At 37.7% G+C, this 20,337-nt stretch overlaps 1 protein-coding gene across 1 annotated transcript in view; it reads left to right on the plus strand.

Annotated features, from left to right (window-relative positions):
- Positions 1-20,337, plus strand: part of elmo1 (engulfment and cell motility 1 (ced-12 homolog, C. elegans)) — a gene marked incomplete in the record, with an annotated part of 93,489 nt that overhangs the window by 316 nt on the left and 72,836 nt on the right.

The following is a 20,337-nucleotide window of genomic DNA, read 5'->3' on the forward strand; positions in this document are numbered from 1 at the left end:
GTTCCGGACGCGTCGCCTCACAACCGTTTGTGTGTGAGTGTGTTTATGTGTGTGTTGCATTGAATCGACATTGTTCAGTGTTTCCTGTCGTTACTTTGTGAAGTGGCCTTTATGCACATGCGCGCCATCCTGCTTTCATTCATAACTGATTAAAAAAAAATGATTCAATTATGGGAAACGACGGCAGAAGACGCTGGTGTTCGTCAAAGTTCACGCATGATTCACGCATGCAGAGGCTACTCATTCTTCCCCACAACAAATGATAGAGCTGCCGTGTGTAATGCGGTCTTCAACTTCAGAGCAGACTGCTGCACTGGCGCTGCAAATGAGAGGATGGCCCATTGTGAAGGATCTAAACCCACAGTTTGCCCTCTCATTTAACATTTGATGTGATGATAGACTCATCACTGCTCCACTGCGCAGTAAAACTGATGTAATAGATGTCAATGAGTGTACTTAAAAAATAAATAAATCTGGAATAAAGATTATTGCTGACAAGATGTGTCAAGGATACCCTTAAAAATAGACATTTAAACCATTTTACTTGCGTATATTTTGAGTGTACAACCTAATTTGCAACTATAGACATGTAAAAGGACTTTAGAACTCCTAGATCCCAATATGCATAGACCGATGGACTGACTCCAATGAAACAGGTGTTTTTAACATGTTCTTGTGGCATATTTTTTCATGATAGATGACACATTTTAACCTTTAAACACCATACCTCCCATGTTTATGTTTTACCGTAATTTTTCAATTGCCAGCGTGATCAACGTGATTCGCCGCTTTTCTCCTTCAAAATCTACTGGAATCACGTTGATCATGCTGTAGGACTGCCATAAGTAGTCGACTAATCGGTGACTAATCGGCTATTAAAATAGTCGACGACTAATTTAATAGCCAATTAGTCATTACTTTGTATTATATGGAGTCAGAGTGTAGTAAAGTTGAACAAAGTTGTGAGGGTTCAGCACCAAAAACTGTACTTTTTTATATTTGAGTCAATGAGATCAAAACTTTATCTTTAACTTTAACATTTAATCGTGTGAAATAATAAATGAGAAAGTCTCCAAATTTAAAAGTTTTAAAGTAGATAAGCAACAAGCCTTTAAATATAATCATGGGATTTATTTTCATATTTTATACAAATTTTCCCCAAAATTTGGAGTTTAGCTAATATTTTAGCAACATGCTAACGTTTTTGGCTAATTTGTTATCTACTGGGGTTTTTATAGTGTAATTTAGAGTTGAGCTCCATTGTATAAGAAATGTGATATTTTTTTTGGCTAATGTGGCATCTACTGAGATTTTTTATGCTAATTTGGAGTTTAGCTAATATTTTAGCAACGTAGTAATGTTTTTGGCTAATTTGTTATCAACTGGTTTTTATAGTGTAATTTAGAGTTGAGCTTCTATTTTAGCAACAAGCTAATGTTTTTGACTTATTTAGTTTACTGAGGAATTTTAGACTATTTTGGAGTTTAGCTAGTATTGAAACAATTTGATAGTTTTTTGGCTAATTTGGCATCTACTAAGTTTTTTTGGGGCTAATTTGGTGATTATCTCATATTTAAGCAATTAAAGTCAATTGCGTCGCCATTGTCAGCAAAAAACTTTAGCATCTTCAGTGACTTCTTTCTGCAAAATGCACTCACACTAGCATTATCACAGGTAATGCAACTTTTCTAGTTTAATCTTGTGTTAATACCAGAAATTAATGAAGGACAGAGGCTGGATGATTCATTAAAAGTTGAAAAAACTATCATCTTCATTGTCCTAACGTTTAGTTAGTGTAAAGCTAATGATGGTTAAGATTTGTGCTTTACATCCACTTTGCGCATGACCTGAATAATCGACTCATTGGAAAAAATAATCGGCAATTAGTCTTTAGATTAGATTGGATTTTGTGTTTTAGCGTCACCGGTGACGCCTCAGGTGTTAAAGGGTTAAGACAGTTGAGCTCAAATTGCATTTCTGAGTATTTCTTTCTTCAAATTATTGTGTAACAGGAGCAGAAGGGGAAAAAAAAGCTTTTTGAAAAAAACTGTATTTGTGATGTAGAAACTACAATGGGCCACTTGTTGACGACTAGATCTTTGTTTTCCTCATCCGAGCTAGCATCAGACTTAAAACTGTAGGGATGGATAGCTCTGATATTAATTCCAATAGGTTGGGGTGCTGTAAGCTAGCAGGAGAGTGTCTAAATAAAAGCTCTTGGTTATTGGTGATGGGAAGAGGGGCAACCGTGTCGGTTTTTTGATTTAGCCTACAAAGGGCATAGTCATCTAAAAATCTAAAATATCTAAAAATAGTCATTTTAGGTCTTTAAGAATTGTCTTATGAGAAAGTAAACCAACCTTATTCAAATACAGTTTCTTTTTATTTCAATATGGTACTTGTAGTCCAATGGGTTCCAGTCATGCTAAAGCTTGACAGCCCTTATAAACTTAAAAAAGGAAAACATGTCCAAAAACATGCTTCATAGGTTAATTGGTTATTCTAAAGTAGGGTTCTCAAACTCATTTTACCTTTGGGCCACTGAAGGCAGAGTCTGGCCGAGGCTGTACTGTATGGGGTTCTATTTGTTCCAAAAATATGTTTTTGAGTCCACTGTCTATGTCTTTGGTTTATTGTCTTTGTCTACTGAACAAGTTTATTGAGCATTTGTTTATGTCTGTGTACTACTAAACAATATCTTCTACGTGTCCTGTGAAACGACAGGAGCTAACAACGCTAGCAACTGTTGCTATGGATTATTCTGATGACCAGATCCAACGACAATAGCAAATGCAAAGTTTTAAACATAAAGCATGAAACATGACAAAGCAAATGCAAAACTATCATCAAATGGGGGCATGCAGAAGATTTTGCTGAACAGACATTGAGCTTTCATATTAAGGCGGGGCCCGCAAAATATGACTTGGGGGCCGCAAATGGTCCGTCGGCCGCCAGTTTGACACCCCTGCTCTAAATTGTCCCTAGGTGTGAATGTGAGTGTGCATGGGTGTGTGATTGTGGCCCTTCGACAGAAGGCAATGACTGTTTAGGATAATTTAAAACTCTTACTGAGGTTAAACTGATACCTTTAACCATTACACATTTAAAAACATACCAGAAGAGTTTTTTATTATACAGTTCAAAGAACGTTTTGCTCAATTACATTCCAGGATGTTATCATATCTGTTAGCAAGTATGGACATTAAGAAGGAAGGTTGCAAAGGAGAAAAGTGCAAAAGGCTTTTGTGGAAGAAAGTGTGAAAATGCAAGTTGCTGCTATAATATCGGATGCCTTTTTTTCCCTGATCATCTGAGGTATCTGCAGAATACACCACAACAGTAGCCAGCTGCATTCTTGGATGGTTCCTCCTCACACCATGACATGTTTTCTCTGGCCTCCCGCTCCTCAGGGCAACGTCTGATCACATAATAAGCCCCTTTAAATGCTTGGTTAAGCTCTAAAGACATCCTAGTTTTGATGGCCCCTCGTTCATGGCAACACAATCTTGTCAACTCAACAAATAATGTGCGCAAAGATGCCCTAAAAATAGTCAGATTTAGAACATTCATTTTTCAGAGAGGCATGGATGAGGTGGAATCTTCATGTCGGACATTCTGTCAGGAACATACTCTAGGGATTCTTTAGATTCTTTGGTGGCAGTGAGAATCGAACCTCAAAGTGCGATTAATTAACTTCACAGTATGCGGAGCTTCAGGCCATCATTTTCAATGTCTATAGGGCAGCTCTCTTTACCTAGCTAAACGGCCGTTTTTCTCCCGCAGCTGTATTGCTCTGCTTTGTGAAAGTGTCTCCCGTGCAAATCCATTGATGGTGCCTCAGCACAGCAACGCTGAAAGAGCCCGTTGTTATTGCATCTGTTAAGTTTCCACAGAAACATAGACTGTGCAATCAGTTGTTGACGCAGGAAACATATAGATGACATTGTCGTCACTATTTTGTTACATCACAGACCTACAAAAGGTAACATTTCTTAAGAATTTAAGAACACTCATGTCAAGCAGGAAGCATATTTTTGTTGTAAAAATATGAGAAATTACTCATTTCTTGGATTTGAATAACCAGTAATATTCAGTTTTAAGTAAAAATTGGTTTACCCTAATTGGTTTTTTAACCATATATTATGACTCAGCCCTTTTTAGATATATATTTTTTCTAAAAGATCAAGATCTAAGGGTTTTTTATTGCAATTATCGCTGTACTGCTGGTGTTTTTTTTTTAAATCTATGCTTTCTAAACATTAGTATTTTAACTTTATACACTTTCTGAAATTTAAAAAACAATACTCATATCCTTAGTAAGACATAAAAATATATCTTCTCAATGTTATTTCTTCCCTGTTCTATCTGTCTTATTCCTCCTTTTAGGATAGGATAGATGATGATGGTACCAAGGGATCAAACTAAAATTCCCAATAAATCGTGCAATGATGAAACTATCAGACTGAGATCTCTGGTTCTGTCTTATATTTGGGTTCAGAAATTGCTTTTTGTTTTTTAAAGCATCTTGGTAGACAGGCACATCATGAGTCACCTTTTTTCTAAGTTAACTCTTCCCAAAGGACACATTGTGAGGTTTATTGGTTGCTAAGCTCTGGGCCAAAAGCTGTCCAGTCTGAATATGAAAGCATGCCAGTGACGCACTGTTTGCGTTTATCGGCCACCTGAGGGACCTGTATATTTCAACAAGAGTGCACATACATGCATAAACAAGTTTGATCAGAGTTTAAATGTAAATGATGAACTCCAGATCATAACTGCAAAGTTAAAACATTTAGAACTTCACAGGAAGTTAGATGCTAAAACATAAAACACACTGACATGAATGTAAAGTGTTTCAACACTCTCGACATATTTATTGTATCGTAAAATCGTTCCCAGTGATTTTTTAGTGATTATTAAGTTTTTAGCCAAAATCAAGGAGCCTTTGTCGTTTATTTAAGTCATATTTTATGCAGTAGCTCATTAGAAATACAATTCTGGGTTGTGGGCGGGACTGTTAAAGCAGAACAACTCCCCCAACCCCCCCATCTTATCATTGAGATCTTTGTTTGCACGCTCACGCGCAAGCTTATAGCCTCAAGCTCACATTAGCGACTCAAAAATAATGATGAGCAATATTGGATCCATGCAGTTGTACAGTTTTGAGCCAGAATCGCAATTTGCTACAACATGAGTGTTGAACGCTCATCATGTCTCTCACACCTAAGCATGAGCTGGCCAGGGTGCACGGAGGAGGGACTTTTGCACGCCCATTTCAGAAGCCAAGTCATTAGCCTGAGCATTTTCTAGCATCCAGTTTTCTGATCCAATGGGATTTGAATTAAGAAATAATCAGAAACTTAGTTGTAATCGTAAGTTATTTTATGTAGGTCCTCTACTATGAGAAAAATGCTACAAGAACATGTTTAAAACTCAAATATGACCATTTTCATTGGAGTTGGTCTTTAACAACATATATGTCACCAAGGGCATCTAAATAACACACACTGTTTGACATGCTGTAGCTCTTCGACCATTTACGCAAATGTGAATCATCTGCATAGAAAAGCAACTTTGCACATTGGCTTTGCACCAATATGCAACCCATTACTACAGTGTCGCATAATGGCACAAATCAGCTAATTTATGTTGATTTCATGAACGCTTCACTACCGTAAAGTGTTGCATATTAGCGAAAAGCTCCTTTCCTCTGCTTCAAATTCCACTGTAATTATGTGAGCCGGCTTCGGCAGCGTGTCTGCATTTTGAACAAATGAGCATTATAATACACTTTAAAGCTCAAAAAGTTGATTTTGCATGGTATAGGCCCTTTAAGTATAATCTCTGAATTGTTGGCAAAATTGGACTTCCATCTTTGCCTAATGAATGGGAACCTGAGTGTTTATCTGCCCGACATGATCTGCTTTTTAGCAGACCCGCATCACCTCCTAAAATGCAACCTTGCCAATGTCTTACTCCTCTTTTCTCCCAGCCCTCCCTCCCAACCCTGGTTGTGAGCTTTCACTCGTTAGCTTGGTCTCTGCACTGTCTTAATTCCCTCTCCGTTTAACATCCTTGTCAGCACATATGGGATCTTCATGTGCTCCTTTTCAGATACAAACCTTTCTACTCTCCCATTCTACTGATGCTCCACTGGGGAAATGAAACTCTTACCTCCTTTCTTAGTTTGCAGTGTCCTAGATATTCAGCCAATTTTCTGTTTCTTTTGCACCCAAAACTTTAAGATTACACTATCCATATCTTAATTAAAATCTTTAAAGGTGACATCTGTGTTTTTCTAAAAAAAAAATGAAATGAAAATGATCAAACAAATGTATTCCTGGAAACCTTGCTGCCAGTAAATGCTGGTGCATAAGCCACTGTGCACCTTGAGGGTAGATTAATTAGCAAGTTTCAAATGTGATGAATGTTGCTTTGCATATTTGTTCCCTGTTGTATGAAGTTAATTAAAACACCACCAAGCAACAAAAAGTGTGAAGGGAAGATGCTCGAGAGACCAACAGTGCATGGGCACAGATCGAAAGCCTTAGTCAAATCCACCTGTACTGGGGCTTGACCTGCACAGGTCCAGTGGGTTTTAGGGCTGTCTAGGCCCATGGAGGGTCCTAGACAGGGGCTGCTGGATCTTAAGGGGAGCATAGGTATTACTTGAAGTTTCCTTTAGGCTCGTATGGCCAGCTTAACCTTTGTTCTATCTTATGGGGTCCAGATGACTCCAGCCTTACATTGATGTGTTATCACTCCCATGACAAAGGTGGACAGGCTTTCATGTCTGCCACAGACACCATTGAAAATCCTTGAAAAAAATAGTTCAGCACGCTGTCTTGAGGGGCCCAGATGACCCCACTCCCAACGTCAACCTACCAAGGCTAGCACAAGGGCGTCATGGAAATGTAACATAGGATTGTCGCATGTGTGATAAGTATGTTATGAAATACTTGATAGGCTCAAAGTTGTAAGTACTTATAGCATGAAGACAATGCTGTCGTATGGTGCCTTAATGCCACAATCTAGTAGTTAGTAAGATGCTTGAACTGGCCTCTTACTGTACAGGTTCTGCAGGTGATGCGTAAATGCTCCAATTTCATGATTTCTAATGGTGATTTCTAATGCTGATCTGTAGGGAATGCATCCAAGGGGTTCTTGCATAGTACGCAGGGATTTACCCTTACTTACCCTTGTGTGTTGTTTAAGTGTTCTCTACTTGGGCTGCCACGATTAGTCGACTAATCTACTAATTTAATAGTCAATTAGTCGTGACTTTATATTATATGGAGTAACAGTGTAGTAAAGATTAGTTGACTACTAAATCAATCGTTTGTGGCAGCCCTATTCTCTGCGACCTGTCATGCGCAGCATGTCCATAGATAAAATTTGCATGAACATTTTAGCTCTCGACCTTAATATTTCTTATGTACCACCTACCTACCTGCACAGGTTAGACCAATTTTCACTTGTAGACAACTCATATCCATTCATAAGGGTAGCTATGACTACGACTTTCCTTCTCTCTAGTTTGCCTTGAACTGCAGTTGGAGTCTGGTATCTCTAACGTAAAACAAAAAGTAATATGGAAGTATAAAATGATTTATTTTGACTATGCATCTGTCCAGAGATGCATAAAGCAAAGTAATGTTTTCAAATAAATTTTTTGTATTTATTTGCCACTGAGTTGAACACAGTTTATCTTGTATTAGAATATCAAACACTGATTTTTTTTTTCTGTTTGTTTGTTTTGTTTTATCTCCACCAATTCATGTGGTGCAGAATGGACCCGGGTGACCCAGAGAGTGATTCTGATCCCTTTGTGTACTCACTCCTGCTGCATTCCGGCTGTGGTGCTGTTGCAAAGCTCGGTAAACACAGAGCCAGGCATTAGCGGCTCTCTGACAGTGTGCATCTGTGCTTGTGGTATTTGCGATCGCTCCGCTAAGAGAAGAGCCGTTTCACCTCAGAACTTCATCAGAACCGGCAGAGCCAGAACAAGAAACAGTTTGTAAACTTTGGAGTCATCCATGTTTCAATATACTTCAGGAGTTGGACTACTTGTGAAATGACCTTTATATTCCTTCTTGTTGTTTTAGGATCACACAGCTGTGACTCGTGCAAACATCAAGAAGCATGTGATTTAAGGATTTTGTGCTTTCTACTTTTCTTCTTATGTTATTGTCTGAGGCATCTCCCTTTACATGTCTGAGACATAGTGACCTGTCACTATAACCAAAGTGCTAAACCCATTTTTACTGCAGCCACAGCTCAATTATAGCATTTGATGCCTTAGTGAATGTGTGTTTGTGCAATTGCTCTACAAATGTCTGTTGCTCTGTACTTCAGGTGTTACTTTAGGTCATGTTGCTCTTCACCCATCATAATAAACTTTTCTTAACCGTTTCTTTTTATTTTTTTTGAAAGAGCTATTTATAAAAGCACAAATGGTGCAAAGATATGTTCTTTCCATATATTTTCTTTCCAGGAAGACTTCCACTGGTTTTGAGCATCAACGTTAGCTTTTAAGTACAATCAGGAAAAAAAAAACCAGAAGTCATGTATAGAAAAAGCTTTTTGTGGGTTCGTGTGGAGCTGCAGGGGTTCTGATGGACTGGCATTAGTGAAGGCTGATTGGTTTGAAAGCCTAGAAATCTTTTCCAACCTCACATCTGTCTCAGGTTAGTTGCTCAACGCTACATTGAGAAAGAATCACACTTAAAATGGCTATCTTTTTAGAACCAAGTTGGATAAAAATGGAACAATATGTCTAATTTTTATAGATTTGTACTTAGCAACTATCAATGGTTTGGCTTTGTTCCTTTTTACTTAGATACTGTGCAGTTAAAACTTAAATTAAAGGGTAGAAAATGTCCAGAATTCCCCCTTCTTTAAACATTTTCATGTGTCCTTTGATTATTTCTCAGATTCTACTGAGTTTTCTTCAAAGAAATGAGAAATTATTGCAAAAAATATGTAATTTTTTTCCTTTGTGAGGGTTTTTTTGTGCCACATTGAACATCAGCAGTGATAGAAGAGTACTATGTCATTGCTTTATCAGTGTTTAATTGAAGTAGCAGTTTTTACACATATACTTTTTTAGGAGTTTTTCCTTCCCGAGAATGAAGGTCTAAGGGCAGGGATGGCCAGTGTCTTAGTGTGTTTAGTTTAGTTTAGTTTAGCAACCAACAATTGTTTATATTTTATGACTGAATTTCTGTTTTTGTACAAATACCAGTGTGAAGCCCATTGACCCAACTGTATTGTGATATTGGCTTATCCAAATCAACCTGAATTCAATTGAATAAGGTGCATTTAAATGCCTAAATTTAATCAAAAAATATGTAAGATTTAATTCTGGTTGTGATTACCGACGTTGAAGCCATTTTGAGAGGTACATGGTGTTCTGTCAAAATATCAGTGTTTCTTTTTTTTGTGAGTTAAAACCAGGTTTGGTATCATTGTAATCACGCTAACATGGAGCATAATTAAAAACAAATGTTAAGAACAAGGTTGGTTGTTGGCAAAGTTACAATAATGTTTGTTTTAGCTCTATTATCTTTTGCGTGTTATTGTAAACATGCTAACGTGGCTAACATGTAGCATGTCAGACTTTTTTTTTTTACATTATTAACAAGCTTGAGAGTTAGCGAAGTCACAGTAATATACGTTTTATCAATATAAATCTGTTTTTTTATGTGTTGCAAACAAGATTACATGTTTTTGTAAATATTTTAATGCGGCTAACATGTAGCGGTGTCAGATTGTTTTTTTACACGCTACTAACAAGGTCGGGAGTTGGTGTAGTCAAGGTGGCATATGTTTTTTTTTTTTTATATATTTTTATTTATTGGAAACAAGGTTGCGCATTATTGTAAATATGCTAACGCAGCTAACCTGTAGTGGTGTTGGACTGTTTTTTTTTTACAAGTTACTAACAAGACTGAGAATTAGCGTAGTCACAGTATCCTATGTTTTAGCAGTATCAATCTTTTTTTTATGTGTTGCAAACAAGGTTGCGTGTTATTGTAAATTTGCTAACTTGGCTAACATGTAGCAACGTTGGACAGCTTTTTTTACATGTTAAGAACAAGATTGGGAGTTAGCGTAGTCACCGTAAGATGTTTTAGCAGTGCCGATCTGTTTTTTTATGTGTTGCAAACAAGGTTGCATGTTATTGCAAATATGCGAACATGGCTAACATGTAGCAGTGTTTGAGTGTTGCGTGTTTCTAAGAAGGTTGGGAGTTAGCATAGTCACAGTGATGTTTGTTTTGGCATTATTTTTTCTGTTTTTTTACGTGTTGCAAACAAAGTGGGGAGCTGCATGTTTTGTTAATATGCTAACACGGCTAACGTCTATCGCATTAGAAACTCTTGAGTGACTATCAGCGCAATAAAGTATGACTGACTGACAAGCTCATTGTATTTATAGACTCTTTTGTCTTGGTTAATGTACCTTATGTTTTTGTGCATCTTATTTAAGGCATAAATTCAAAAAATGACTATTTATCGATGTTAATCCAGTGCGTCATATAATGACGAAGATACCAATTATATTTCTTTATTCCATATAAGCTAAATTCTTGAATTTTCTTAGACTTTTGTTTTTGGCTGCAACAAGTGGAATTGTTTAATTAGAGAACCAAGCTACTAGGAGAAGACCAATAGAGCATAGCTACATAAATACACAGTCTGCATATTAAAATATTTTCCTGAGACAAAGGATTTGAACCTATTCTGTCACAAAGTGGGGGCTTGTGTTGGAGACTTGCTGCTACAGTGTTTTCCATTTGACTTGTCTAGGCTATCTCTAGAGAGAAGAGACCAAAGAGGATTTGAACGATTCTCACAACAACACACCAAGGTCAACACCTCGTCTGTTCTCTTTTACTGGGGAACTGCAAGCCTTGGACTGATGCTGAAGTTGTTTGAGACATGTGCATTGAAAGTCTAAAGCTTTCACTGCTTTATCTGTTAGATTTTCAAGATATGTCCTTATGTTTTTCCATTTATTTCTAAACGTTTTCTTTAATTTGAATTACAGTTGACTTTTAATGTTATTTATTTATTCTTTACATTTGTTATCTTCTCTATAAAGTTTTCTATTTACTCCATTTTACAGATGCAACCTGCCCAGTTTCTGATCCCCAGGTATTGATTGGTAGTTGGAAAGGCAGGTAGAATGTCAGAGACACTTTTTCAGGAGTCTTCACTGTTGCTGCCTCGGTTAACCCTTGAACACTGGAGATGTCGCCAGCAAGACCTGAATAACACGTTCTTTGACTTACCGTAACTATTTGTAACTTTACACAATCAACATGAATCCGTTGATTCTGACGCAAAGAAAACTTGCTTTTCATATCAGCTTTGCAGCGAGACAGAATCAGGAAATTTTACATAACGTTAGATAGGGCTGGGTTGACAGAATTGATTAATCGATCTGAATTGATCTAAGTTTAATAGATCAATAATTGATCCAAAAAAAAGTAGCTAAAGTTCTCTAGCTTGATGCTAACGTATAATAGGATTTCTTATAGGTCGGCTAACGCTTGGTCGACTTAATCATACATTGCTGACTAAATGAACATCTTTATAGATTCACAGGTGTGAATGTTCCAAACTCTTCTAAGGAAATATATTTTTAAAGTAAGTATTTGTGTCTAAAGCAGTTTTTTTTCATACTTTCTTCTTCTGGAATAAGGTGTAATGCTATAGCGCCATTGCCACCTTGTGGCCAAACTAAAACGCCCTCCAGGAGAGGCAGAACAGTTGTTGAAGCTTTTCCGTTTGAGAATCCATGTAGTACTTTATGCTATTAACAATCACATTACTATTTCACTAAAATTTTAAAGTATGTGAACTGTATCAGATTAATATGAAAATCTTCAAAAATTGTATAGATTATTGATGTACTTCTAAACAAATGTGTAAACCTTGTTAACTCAAAATTGAATTGAGTGAATCGAACAAAATATGAATCACATTGATCCAGGCTCCGGTGAATCGAATCGAATTTTTTCTGGAAATCTTTGGCGATTTTCAGTCCTAACGTTAGCACTTCTTAACTGTAAAGAGTTGAATTTCAGCGCACGACTGCTTTTTTTTCTCCGCTTCAGAAACCACTTGAATTATGTTAACTGCGTAAATGATTGATGAGTTACAGTAGTTGGAAGAATGTCAACACTACAGCTAAAACTCTGGTGTTAAAAAGCCAAAAGCTTAGAAGCTTATAGGAATAATTTACGTTGACTCTAACCAGTCAGTAAATGCCTTATCAATAGCATCAATAAAGATAAACCTTGGTTCTGAATTTTGAAAAAATCTCTGAGTGTGAAGTGGCTGAATTTGAGAACCTCAGGCAGTTTTTGTTTAAATTCCAAAGAGAACTATCAGCCCGCCCACAAGTTTCATCAGGCTCTGATATTTATTTTCTGTTTTCAAGGTTTGTGGACATGGAAAAACAGATTTTTGTCCTAAAGGGCATCCATAACAGACCCTTTGTGTTGTGTGTTACCATTCTATCCAAACCATTCGCTTGGATTGGATTCAGTCTTTTTTGCCATCCAAGACTAAACATTTCCGATTGTTTTGGATCCCTCAGTCTAAGCTTTGTTGGAAGTTGGGCTGATCTGTGTTGTTATGGGTTTGAGCAGACCTCCCATCTGTCAACCACCTGGCTGAATTTGTGTGGTTCTGACAAGTTTGCACAGGTTCACATCACAGTTTTGCTTATCTTATCGTGCCCTCATCTTGTACAGCTATGCTGAATTGTGAAACGAACACTGGGCTCTGCAGTGTTGGTGTGTGTAGGCTCTCCAGTGAGAGAAAAGTGGTATTGTAATGGCAGACAAGCTGGTTTAAATGCTGCCTTCAGGGCTTGTTGCTGTGTCTGTTCTTTTGTCTGTTGCAGAGGCTTAACGCTCTGTGTTTGCATCTGTGTGACTTGTTTGACTGCATTCTCCAGTGCAGCTGAAGAAAGGCACAGGAAATACCAAGGGAAGTTTTTACTATAATGGGAGTTCTACTGAATGAAGCACCTTCTCTGAACACGGTGGGAGTTTTGAATATTTTTGGTGGCTTTGTGTGGGAAGAAATCCTATTCGGAGGAAAATTTCTGTTTTTTGTTGCATTTTTCTGATGTTGGAGGGCAAATATACAGTAGTTCTGAAGGGCAAATTGCATCAACACATTAAAGATCATAATGACAAATAAAAATGCAAAACAAATAAAAAAAATAATTTTAGAAATCAGAGTAGAATTCCAAAAACCAGGAATTTTCATAGTAATGTAAAAAAAACTAAACACAACAAGAAACTGGAAAAGTTATGTACTAAAGATATGTGATTTTTTGTTGTTGTTTTAAATGGATCTTCATTGTCCACATACTAGTGATTTTTTTATGATCACTAAATAGCATATCCAGTATCAGCTCATGCTAAACAACTGTCAGTTAAAATGTTGGACAAATGTCATCATCCAATCAGTGATGTCCTATAGTACATACCTGTTCCATTTTCTTCTTTTGTTTCATTTTGACATTTTGTTTTAATTTTCTGGAAAATACTTTTGTTTTCTGAAATATATGTTTTTTTTTTTTTTCTAAACCGGAAAAGAGTTATGGAGTAAAAAGGGTAAAGGGGTTACCCATTGCCAACAGTCCAACCGGAAAACCCATTTTTAATGAACTCCAGCTCCTCTCCAGAAACTTTTTCCGAGAAAAATACTTTTTTTAAATTTATTTTTATTTTGGCTTACAACACCATAATCAACCACTGCATTCTCGCTCTCAACTCGTTATATATGGACGTATGGTTAGGGAATCCTTTGTCAGGGGAGTCAAACTCAACCGCTAAGGGGACCATAATCCAAAAGGCACCTTAGGTCGCGGGCCGAGCAGTATAAACATTTCATTTCACTAAAACTAAATTTTTAAAACTTCAAAAATGTAACTTTTTAACATTACTATGAATAAAAACTGTCTGGAATATTAATCCAGAATAAATCAACTTAAATCTTAAATAACTGTCAATATTTTACTCTACACAGGAATATATTTAGTCAAAATTATACGAGTTAGAAATAAGTGCAAGATAACATCACCCCATTAATAACAATAAAATAAAACATAATTACCAGTTGGGCCGGATCTGGGCTACGAGTCTTGATTTTCACACATGTGCCCTACGTGTCACTTTTTGATCTTTTGGGTGTCCTTTACTCATCGTTTTTTGACGTGCTGCATTTTGCCATTAAATCAGGGGTCCCCCGAACTGCTTGGTACCAGCCCACATTCAGGGAATACATTCATATACTAATCAGGGTTTCCCAACTCTCAGGATGTGGACCAGTACCGGGACGGGGACCGCACAAGTACCCTAACCCTAACTGGGATCCTTTATCCCGTCCGATACCGCGTCCCTAGGTTTGGAACCTGTTGCGAGTTGGAAGTGAGAATGTGTACGATTATCATAGTGAAAAGGCCTCTAGGAGCACTATAATAGATCAAAAGATGATTGGACTGGGACTTGAAAGGTGGGTTTTAGCTAGGGGCCACTTCCTTCTGATATGTGCATAAAAAGGCCTTTTTCTTGCAGGCAGAAAACGTGATCAGCGTTTATGTTTAATAAGAATTTAGGGGCAAGCTAAACATTTTTCTATGCAGCTACAAAATACTCATTGGCTAGATTGAGTATTGGAAAGGCATCAAAGTCAAAGAAGTGTAAGGCCGGCCATATGAATTCTCTCCACTGATGTTTTGATTTATCCTCTTTCTTCTTTTCTTTGCTATGTGGGTTACATACAATTAACCCATAAAAAGTAGAGTCCAAAAATAGCAAAACTCATTTAACTTACCCAGAGCCCCCATCCATATTTCTACCCACCAACTTTAAAATAATTAGGCAGCCATCAACAAGGCCCGTCTGCATGGCAGTAGTTGGGTTTATTCTGGGCATCCAGATGGGATGATGGTCTGTAGGATTGGTCAGTCACCACACTGCTGGGTGGAGGGTAGTTGGGGCATTACTGACAAAACAGAGTTGAGGCTCATCATCAGTGTGCTTAAAAAAAAAAGATAGACATAGGGACTGCATGGGTGTTGAGTTTAAATGGAAAAAAGTGGGACACAAGTAAAAAATAGAATAACAGCAGAGTCCAGAGCTGAAGGCAGGGCTTAGGGTTAGAAAATTAAAGGGCCAGCCCAAAAATGGCATCTGTGGGAGTTCACTGTGGTGAGCAGGCATGTGGGATGTGCACAAATAAAGCCAGCAGATGAATAAGAGTGATGTATGAGACGATTCTTAAAGCAATTTAAAAAAAAACTATCCAGTGATTTTGATCACGATAAGGGCCTGTCTGCACTCTGGTTACTGATGAGCCTGTTGGTGGTTTCTGAATAACCTAGCACCTCCAGCAGTGCAGTCAGTCAGTTATTCAGTGTTGCAAAGAGCAAACAGCAGGGAGGGCAACAGCGGGTTTTGTGCACCCAGGACCTGAATCCACCCAGGGCATATGTGGTGGTGTGAGTGTTTATGTGGACGTGCACATAGTTGAGCCTTGCCTTGACATATAGCCTCCGCAGGAGTGAAGCGGGGGGTTGTGGGAAGGGATGGAGAGACAGCTGGCAGGCCAAAGGGTGAGTGTAACGAAGAGTGTGTGAGACAGCCTCAATGACTCCTTTGTTCCCCCTCACTTGTGCCAGTCACAGCTAGTGGATGGTTGATCTGCGAAGTGACTGAATCCTTTCTTTACGCTTAGATCAGAGTGTTAAAAACCCTTTTCCTGAGGGTCCCTTTATCATGTTCCAGCGATCTTTTCGTGTGTTTATCAAGTAAATAAACATTTTTTTTAAAATAACTGTTAACACAGAACACAATACTTTCAATCAGGGATCCCCAAACTTTGGAAAAAACGGCCAGATTTTCTGAGTTGGAATGTGTAAGGGCCAACCAACCAGCCTGCATTCCTTCAACCTGGATTTATTAACATTAAATGCAAACAAAGTGAACATTCTATAACAGTTAGATACTTTTTTTTCTTCACACAAGACAAAAACACAGCTAAATGTCCAAAATACTGTCAATTTTGTATTTGAAAACCAGAAATAAAATGAGAAAAAAGACTGTGGAAAATAAAGTCAATATCAAGCCAAGTTATTAACTATTCACTATTAAATGCTCTCTGTAAACATCTAAATTTATAATACATGAAAAATAAATAAATGGTTATCTTATTCAAAAGTTAAAAACCAGACACATTTGTTTTGTATTTCACAGCCTCATATTTCTACTTGTCCTGAAGTTTCTTGCTGTCAACTTTCCTTTATTATTTACATTTGACATTTAAAAAAAATAGCTAAAAAGTATGAGATCTGGGTCCCAGGACAGTGTTCTCACGTGTTTACAGCAGTTTATAACTCTGTCAATCACAATCAAGAAATTATAGTTTTTAGAAAGTACTGGTATACTATTGATTTAATGGCGGGAGTCCGCGGGCCGGAGGAAATTTGAATGCAGGCTGCATTTGGCCCTCGGGCCAGACTTTGGACATGTCTGCTTTAAATGTTAAGTCAACTTACAGATGAGGTCAAGGGTCTTGCAAAACGTTTTGAGTGCAAGGCACCACAGTGTAGTAGCAGCATGTTTCCAGAGGCTTGACCAATGAGTTATAATGGTTAGAGATGCAATGCTAGAGTGTTAACACTGTTAAATGTATTTAAGGAGTGATGCCATGTCAATAAAAAAAATTCTCATGTCTTCGCACATATTGGGAAATTACTATAAATTGCTTTATTTTGGTCTGATTTTAAAAAGAAAAAACAGATCCTTTCAAAAATAAGACCGTAGTATTAATGTTTTTATACAAGATGCAACAGATGAACAATATTTCAAACATTTCTATAAACAAATATGTCATTATATAGGAAACGCAATGCATGCCTTATGTATGGTTGTGATTAGTGCTGAGTGATATGAATAAAATGCATATCTTGATATAAACTATTTTATATCACAATAATATCATGATATACCTCAAAGTATATTTTTAGGTATTCTCTGGAAGAAATTGACAAAAAGGTCATTACTTAATATTTTCTGACTATTTTTTCAAATAACATCTAACTGAATCGTCACAAATGAGAAAATAATTTTTAAAGTGCACAAAATGTTCAAGTTCCTTAGAAGAAAATATATTTTTGCTTAAAAAATCAGCACTAAAAATAAACAAATAAAAATGATTGAAGAGAAATGTCACGATAAACACTTCTCTATCGCCCACACGATATGTATCGTCATATCGCCCAGCACTAGTTGTGATTATATTGAAATCTACACACATACTGAGATTCACACAAACTGTTAGGTGTTAAATCAAGTCCTCAAGGGCTGGCCTCCTGCTAGTTTTCGATAAAGCAGGTTTTCAGGAAAGGAACTTCAATGGCAGGTTGGTTGGAAAGCATATTGTACACCGGCCCTCGAGGCCTGGGTTCTGACGCCCTTGTGTTAGACATCTTGGTCTGTGTTTCAAGACGGTTCAGGTGGGTAGCCAACATTGCCGAAGACCTCTAGTGCCTGTTGTTTGTGGGCCAGCTGGTCCTCACTCGGGGTGTTATGACGAGGTCGGAGCACACTAGGAAAAAAAACTGCACAATCGGAGAGCATGTAAACAGATGGATGTTGGGGAATGGGGGCGGGCCTACTCTGAGCCAACAGCAAATATCTAAAGAACTACTGCCACTCTGCAGAAACTATGTCTGGCTAAAAGAAGAAAAAAAAAGAAATGGCATAATCCTAATTAAGAGACCACTGGAAATGCTTTCACAATAGTTTAAAAGATGATTGGAGTGAGACTTTAACAGGAAGACTTTAGTTTGTGTTCAACTCTCGTAAGGAAACACTGTAACTCATCAAAGTGAGTTTATGAACCAATACCTTTGATCCAGCATCACCTTGATAACCCACACCTGTTACAAAGACCTCCACCTTTCTTTTGCACAAAATTCTTTGTGATACAGGATTCTTTCTGTTCTCATCCTCTACTGGCTGTGTTTTGTTATTCCTCTCTGAAAGGTCACTAAAACATCAACCCTGCCACCAATCTTTTAGCTTTCAAATTATTACAGTAATTTTTGGCAGTTTGAGCTGTTTGGTGCTTGACATTTCTTACAACTACTCGGTTCAAGTAGGACAGGTAAAAATAGCCTAAAATCAATCAGATGTTCTGGGACTCTTGCACATCTAGGCTAGCACAATCCAACAGGGGATGGAACATCCGAATCAGAGCAGAGCGACACCGTCTTAGTGGAGGGTATTCTCTTTAAATTTGTAGCTATCATCAGCAAAGCAGATCAAGATACATTTTAAAGGGGCTTTAGAGACACTGCCTTACGATGATGATAATCTGACCTTTTGGTTATAACATGATTCAATGAAAATCATCTGTGCTACTGAATTTCATAAAATGAAGATGTTTGCATTCAAAAATGTATTCGACAGGTAGCTTTGTAACAGTGGCGGGCCGTCAGGGCCTGCAAGGCCTTCTCTGCTGGCCTAAAAATATCTGAATCACAGACTGATATTAATTATTATTTATTTCCGTGAATACGTATTCTATAATTCCAAATACTCTGTCTTCGTCCTTTCATTGCTGTCTCCCTGGCTGCGCTGCTTCCAGACGTGTATTTTCCTATTTAAGCATTAACCAATCACATTGCAGCACCATTTGTTGCTAGGGTCAAAGAAATCTGCCTGAAGGCCTTCAGAATCAGTTTTGCGGGCCCTGTAGCATAAAACAATGGTCCACCAAACTGTTGCTTCAACCAATCAGATCTGGAGGAGACCACGTGATAGGCCAGCTAGCTGGCCCACGGAAACGTCAGGATTTTCACGCGCTGTGATTGGATAATCGGAGAGTGTACTAGGAAGACCTGGTAAACTCAATCTGTAGCGACCTGCACAGGTAAATATATTGAATTTAATAGCTGGTTTGTCAATCCACAATGGCTGAAGGAGGAGAAGAAATGGATTTGGTTGCAGACTTACTGTCAAAGTCGTTTTCAAGACGGACTTTTCAAGAAAAGCTGGACATTGTTAAGCGGGGTCGGGCAACTCCGAAGCTAGCAAGCCCCGTGTCCACTGCTTCTGTTGAACGGACATTCTCAGCCCTGAAGCGAATTAAAACTTATGCCAGAAATACGTCAGGGCAGGCTCGACTTTCAGCATTAGCTTCCATGGCGATAGAAAAGGACTTCTTGATGGAACTAAAACGCACGGATAATCTGCACGACAGAGTGATTGAAATCTTCTTGAGGATAGAAAGGATGGATTTTGTGTACAAATAATCCGGATTTTTGGTGAGTAAAATTTTGCTATATACCTAAATATTATTGCAATTTTATCAGGTTATTTTTTATGCTTTTTTATGTGTGTCTCAGTTGTACCTGCAGTAGAAGTTTTATAGCCATAAAATAGTTAATGAGGGTTGGGTTGATTCAGATGGAGCACTACTGAAGGCCTAGGTGTGAAATGCACGGCCCGCCACTGCTTTGTAATAAGGATTTTTTTTAAAAGTTATTATTTGCTTCAACATGTCAAAAAGGATAAAATGTAATGGTTCAATAAACCATTTGTATTTTATGTAACTATAGCATGGTCTGAGTGAATACTGGAATCTGATTGGCTGCAGGGTGTCCATGGACGTGATAAGGAACATCTAAAACAGACGTTCCGGTCACATAGTCTGAGTGTTCTATATTATTGTGTCGGCCTAAATGCCAGTTGGTTATTAAAGCAACACAATCTTGGCACATAGGTCGACATACTTTCTTCCCCCTACTATTACAACAGCAAGACAATAGAAAAGATCTATGTGCTTCAAATGATTCTGTGATGGACATGCCAGTATCTCTATCAAATTTAACCATCAACAGCAATGCTGCCTTTCATTTTAAATAGTTCGTGGTTGCAAGAAACCCAAACTTCAAACCTCAATGATAAATAATAAAGTAGCAGTAGGAAAATTATTTTATTTAGGTTTGGACAGTTTGTGGGATTGTTTATATTCAGCCCTTCCGTGGTGCCCATGAATGAACCCTTAAGAGAAGAGCTTGGCTTAAACATCTACTAACTCCTCAGATAAATTGGGATATCATACCGAAAAGCAAATGTGCAACATTTTTAGCTTTGCAACTTTTTGCTTGTCAAACCTAAAGAGTCTGTAAGGATCTTATGACTTTTTTTATCCTTGCTTTTGTCAAGTAATCTACCCAGCTATTGTAAATGACAGATTTCTGCAAAATTAAACAAAAAAGCATCGCAAACACTAATATAGC

This window comes from Oryzias melastigma, linkage group LG11, assembly GCF_002922805.2.
Source record: "Oryzias melastigma strain HK-1 linkage group LG11, ASM292280v2, whole genome shotgun sequence".
Taxonomy (NCBI): domain Eukaryota; kingdom Metazoa; phylum Chordata; class Actinopteri; order Beloniformes; family Adrianichthyidae; genus Oryzias; species Oryzias melastigma.